The 6,274-nt window shown below is 36.2% G+C and overlaps 1 pseudogene across 1 annotated transcript; it reads left to right on the forward strand.

Annotated features, from left to right (window-relative positions):
• Positions 1-2,644: 2,644 nt before the first annotated feature.
• On the forward strand, positions 2,645-6,267 carry LOC149243514 (putative pentatricopeptide repeat-containing protein At1g68930 pseudogene; annotated as a pseudogene). The gene is made up of 2 exons (XR_016246695.1): positions 2,645-2,956; positions 3,232-6,267. The product of XR_016246695.1 is annotated as a putative pentatricopeptide repeat-containing protein At1g68930 pseudogene (transcript).
• Positions 6,268-6,274: the final 7 nt, after the last annotated feature.

Consider the following 6,274-nt stretch of genomic DNA (forward strand, 5'->3'; position numbering starts at 1 on the left):
TAAATCCTCACTACATTGAGTAAACTACAGTGGATTCGATCATGGACACCTAGAAGAAGGATATTCACCAACATAACATACAACTCTACCTAGTTGTTAAAGTAGGGCAACTTCTTCACTAAGGCAAGTTCCTCACCAAGAGCCAAATACAATAGAAGTTTCCCCATTTGATGAGAGAACTTGACATAATGGAGATCATTACTTCCTAGGGAAGGGGGAGTGATCTAGATAGATATTGGGGGCCACTCATATCTTCCATAGACTCAATGGTTCTTTACCTTCTTGGCATTTTTTCTATGGTTTTTTGGGTTCCAAGCTTTAAAGGTTGTTTTGAGGCCCTAAAGGATCTTTCGTTGATCCTTTAGTGGCCTAGGGGTTGCCATGACATGCCCTTGCCCAAGCCAAAATTTGTAATCCTTGGATGGTTCTTTCCAACGAGTTGTTATGTGCCCTAAATAGAGATTGTATACAAAAGTTGCACCATTGAGAAGTTGACATGCCAACTAACCACCTTAGGGCTTGCAAACCTTTTGTTGCTTCATCTTTTAAGGTTAGGGTTTTAAAACTTTATGGTTCTTTCTTTATGTTAAAAGACCATTCTTTAGGCCTCTTGTAATAGCTTTTGTGAATGCACATAGTTGTCATCTCTCTATCTTCAGAGATAAACTACCACAATTCTAGACAGTTTGTGTTCTATAATAGTCTGTGATTGTATTTATCAATAGAAGTTGGGTTTCACGATATTATTGTGCTCACTGCTATATTTCTTTTTGTGTGTGTTTCATTTTGTTTCCTACCTTTCATTTCGTTCCTTATAGAACCCAGACCAGTGGTATTAAAGAAATCTACTCCTTGTTATTTCTAAGTCCACGTCCTTGATAAGCTCATGATATAGAGAGTTGGGTCTCGAGCTAGTTTCCCTTGAAATGATCATTCTTACTAATCCAAACAACTTCATAGGACAAAAAAGAAAAAGAAAAAATGAGGGACCAAGAAATCTTATCAAATTGTGCTTGAAAAAACACTAAATTAAATTATTTCAAATTTGTGTAATTTATAATTATTTTTATAATATAAATACTTTTTTCTTTTATTAAAATTGGAAATTTAATATATATATGTTTTTTTTAATATTAAAATTTTTAGGCTTTTAGGGTAAGATTATATTAAAAATTTATGGAGGATACATTTAACTAATAAAATAAAATAAAATTATATTATAATAATGTAAAGTAAAATTTATAATTATTTAAAAGAAAAATAAAGATATTTATTAAATAAAAGAATATATATATATAATTTAATGAGATTTGTCTTTATATATTTGACATATATTTTACTTATAATGGATTTAGTCGGTATTTTGTATAGTCATATTAAAATTGATTTTTTAACAAAAATATTTTTGTAATGAAATAAAAATCATATGAATTGAAGTTTCATATTATAAGAAGTGTTAGTTCACTTTACATGATATTTCTAATATATTTGTTCTAGCGTTTTAGCTCATTTTCATTGAAAAAAAGAGCTAAACAAAGTTTTTGACATTTCTTCCAATTGAAGAAAAAAGATGAGAAAATCAACTGACATAAGATTTAGCACTTTCTTGTCTTGGAGGATAAAGACAAAGCAAAAGCCAATGGTAGAAGGATTTCCTCATTCTCTCTCGGAATGAAAGACCTCTAGTGTTTTCATGAATTTAGCACTTTCTTGTCTAGGAGGATAAAGACAAAGCAAAAGCAGGATTTCCTCATTCTCTCTCGGAATGAAAGACCTCTAGTGTTTTCATGAAACTAACACTTCTCTTTCCAATTCAGTAGGCTTTTGACTTTTTGATTTCATTTTTTTTCTATGTGGTTTCACATAATATTTGTATTGACTTTTTGATTTCATTTTTTTTTTCTATGTGGTTTCATATAATATTTGTATTAGGCAGATCCACCTTAACAGAGCTCCCAAGAGTGTCGAGAGAATTGAACTCGTGATTTCTCAATAGGAAAGATACTTTTAACAATTAAGACTTGACCAATTAAACTAACCCTTGGGACTACAATTTTTTTGAGTTACAAATAGAAATGGTGAATCTTTCTTAAAAAAAAAGGGATAAAATTATGAGAAAGAAAAAAAAGAAAAAGATTGAAGATTATATTTTACAAAGTAAAAAATGACATGTACATTGATCATATAATTATTTTCTAAACGATATAGTATGACTATATTACTTTCTATATATAATGTGTTTTAGATATTTTTATAATATATTTTTTGTTTGTTTAAAATTAGAATATAAATTGTAATTTTTCTTTTGTTCCTTTGTTTTAATTCCATAAATCAATACCAATTAAAGATTATATTTTGCAAAGCAAAAATAACTTTTACATTAATAATGCAATTATTTTCTTATTTGGTATCTTTGTATATATAATGTGTTTGAGATACTTTTATAATATACCTTTTTAATTAAAATTAGAATATAAATGGTGATTTTTATTGGTAAATAAGAAATTATAACCCTAATAATTTGCATTTTCCTCAATTTAAACATAAATCTCCCTCATATAAACACAAGGTTTTTACCATAAACGTCACCTATATTCACCGACTTATCGTTATATTTCTCATCAATTGCGTTAAAATGTTTCTGAAGTATTTTTCCACCAAGGTGCATTTTTTACTCTTTGCTTGGGATTTTGATTTGTGATCAGAGAACTTTCTAGGTTTCTTCGTTTGAAGTATTGAGGGTTGTGTGAAATTTATTTAGCTTTCGGATTTCTAAATCAAAATTTGATGCGAGGAATCATTCAAGTATGTATATTGGTATAGAAGTCTAAGTTTACCTAATGATATCTGGAAAATGTGGTTTAAGCTAGCAATTTTGGAATGTTAGTGACACAAATTGGCCACTGTGAAATTGTGAATTGCTCTGAATCATGACTGATGTGCATCGCCGATCATGGTACGTTATTATATTTTAGATAGACAGCTTTTCCTTTTCAGTAAACCTACTTGGAGAACGACGGCTTGAGTCTCGATTCGGATCCATCAGAACCATATCTTTTTGTTTTGCTTGGTCATTGAAGACTTCGAATAAACTTTATTAGCCTGCGATTGTTCCAATCACTCCTATTGAAAAGTGAAATAGGTAGCATGAAATACAGTTACAGTTGTGACTGCCATGGAGTTCGACGATCTAGAAATTTCTAATCTCAAAATTTTACTTTGTTCTAATAGAATTGCTGGTGGAACAATCCAATCCAGAAACAGCGTGAAGGAAAATGAACGAAGCAAGCAGGAACGAGTGAAGGTGGTGGTAATGGTGGAGTCTGAACTATTTCCATTGTCAAGATGATATCAGCAAATCCATTAATATCAGTTAACACATTACCGCAATTCAAGCATCATGGAAGTTTGGTTTCACCAGAGGGGTTCCCCGCCAAAATTTTCAGGCCAAAAAAAATATTGAGGAGAGGGGCAGTTCGCTCAGTGTCAGTGACGCCACTAAAATCTGAAACAACCACTCAAGGGTGGTTTTCTCCTCTCGGGCACAAACTTAAACCTCTCCAGATTCAGCTGAATTCATTTGGTTGTCATGGCCATGTCATTTGCGGAGGCAGGGAAGAGGTAGAGGCTGTAGAAAAGTCACGGGTGAAAGAGAAGGACAAGCATGAGGATGTGGATATATTGTTGTTGAATGAGCAGCAAGAAAACAGCATTATGGTTTATGGTGGGTTTCTCCAGATGTGCGTCAAAACTGATACTGTAACAGGTGGCAAGAGATTACATGCCCACATTATCAAAAGAGGTTTTGAGGCTGGAGAGCAGGAAGACATAATGTATGTGGAGCATAATCTTTTGACCATGTATGCAAAATTGAACTGCGTAGTGGATGCACGAAAAGTGTTTGACAGAATGCCTGCCCGAAACACAGTGTCTTGGACAGCAATGATTTCAGGATATGCCCAGTCTTCGGACCATGGCCATGGAGAGAAGGCACTGAAACTTTTTGTTGCAATGCGGCAGAGTGGTGTACAGCCCAATGAGTTTACCTTGACAAGCGTCCTGATTGCATGCATTCAGTTGGTGCATCTTCAACATGGAAAGCAGATCCATGGCCATATTATCAGAACTGGATTTGAATCACATATTCACATTAATAATGCACTTGCTAATATGTATGCAAAGTGCGGGGATATACAGGATTCACGCCATGTGTTTGATAAAATGCCTAAACGTGACACTGTTTCATGGAATACTATGATAGCGGGGTATGCTCAACATGGGCTTTGCGAGGAGGCCCTTGAGATATTTACTGAAATGCATCGGGCAGGAATAAGACCAGAACAGTTTGCCTTCTCTAGTGTTGTTATGGCTACTGCTAGTCTATCATCGACATCCCCGGTGGAACAAGGCAAACAAATCCATGGGTATATCGTCAAAACTGGATTTGAGTTGAATGTGACAGTGAATAATGCCCTGGTTACTATGTATGCAAAATGTGGGAATATTGATTTTGCCACCAGAGTGTTCAACAAAATGCCTCAACGAGATGTGATATCGTGGACCGGTATGATTGCAGGATGTGCACAACATGGACAGATTAATAGAGCCTTCCAACTGTTTCAAGAAATGCCAGAGCAAGAGCGAAATTCAGTGTCATACAGTGCGATGATTGCAGGATTTTCCAAAAATGGGGAAGGTGATAAAGCTCTCCAATTATTTAGCCAAATGCAACCATGTGGCATACATCCAAACCATTTTACATTAGCCAGTATAATCAATGCTTGTGCCAACTTAACTGCCAAGCAAAATGGAAGACAGCTTCATGCTCACATTATCAAGACTGGATTTGAATCATACATTTGCATTGGAAGTGCACTTGTTGACATGTATGCCAAGTGTGGGATTATGGTAGACGCACACAAGGTTTTTGAAGAGATGCCCGAGCGAAACATAGTCTCATGGACTGGAATGATTACTGGGTATGCACAGAATGGGCAGGGAGAGGAGGCCCTCAACTTGTTTGGTGAAATGCGAAAGCAACAACTTCATGGAATTCGATTTGAAGCTGTGGACAACGAGTTCACTTTAGCCAGTGTCATTGGCGCCTGTGGCACACTAGGAGCCATGGAAGAGGGGAAGTCCCTCCATGCCAACATTTTTAAATGTGGACTTGCTGCTTGTGTGGGTATTGGAAATGCCTTAATAACCATGTATGCCAAATGTGGGAGCATAGAGGACTCACTAAAAGTGTTTAATAAAATGCATGATCAAGATCGAGATGTTGTTTCATGGAATGCTATGATTGCAGGATTTTCTCAGCATGGACGTGGCAAGGAAGCCCTTCAACTATTTCAACAGATGCAGGAAGCAGGCACAAAGCCAAATTGTATCACCTTTATCGGTGTGCTTTCTGCTTGTAAGAGCATACGTTCGGTCGATGAAGGACGTAGTTACTTTAATTCCATGAGTAAAGACTATGGTATCACTCCAGGCATTGAGCACTGTGTGTGCATGATTGACATTCTTGGTTGTGTTGGATGCATGGATGAGGCAGAGGATTTTGTCAATCGAATGCCATCATATGAACTAGAAGATACTACTTTGGTTTGGAAAGCCTTATTTCGTGCTTCCAGAATTCATGGTAATGTTGATTTGGGAAAACGTGCTGCAGAAAGTATTCTTGCATCAGAACCACAGGGTGTTGCAACATTTACCCTTGTGGCAAACATCTATGCGTCATTTGGTTGGTGGGATGATGCAACAATAGTAAGAAGAATGATGAAAAACAGGGGTTTCAAAAAACTGCCAGCACGTAGCTGGATTTTTGAGGGGAAAAGACTGCATTCATTTGTTTCTAGAGATAGAACACACCCGCGAATAGAGGAGATCCATGCAAAGTTAGATGAATTGATTAGGCAGGCCAAGGCGGAAGGTTATGAACCTGATACAAGCTTTGTCTTGCAAGATGTAGAGCCACATCATCAGGAGCACTTTGTCACATATCATTGTGAAAAGCTGGTTGTTGCTTTTGGGCTTCTTATCACACCACGAGGGACACCTATCCGGATCATTAAAAGCATCCGTGTTTGTGGTGACTGCCACACTTTTACCAAGTTTGTCTCCAAGATTGTCGGGAAAGAAATCATTCTGAGAGATGGCAGCTGCTTCCATCATTTCAGGGCTGGTTATTGTTCATGTGGCGATTATTGGTGATATGTAATGGGGGAACAGTTGTCTAAGTCTGTCAGCCACCATTCAAGATGAGCACACTTGA

Source organism: Pinus tabuliformis, chromosome 8 (assembly GCF_031772625.1).
Source record: "Pinus tabuliformis cultivar Carrire ecotype Pingquan chromosome 8, CPIR1, whole genome shotgun sequence".
Taxonomy (NCBI): Eukaryota; Viridiplantae; Streptophyta; class Pinopsida; order Pinales; family Pinaceae; genus Pinus; species Pinus tabuliformis.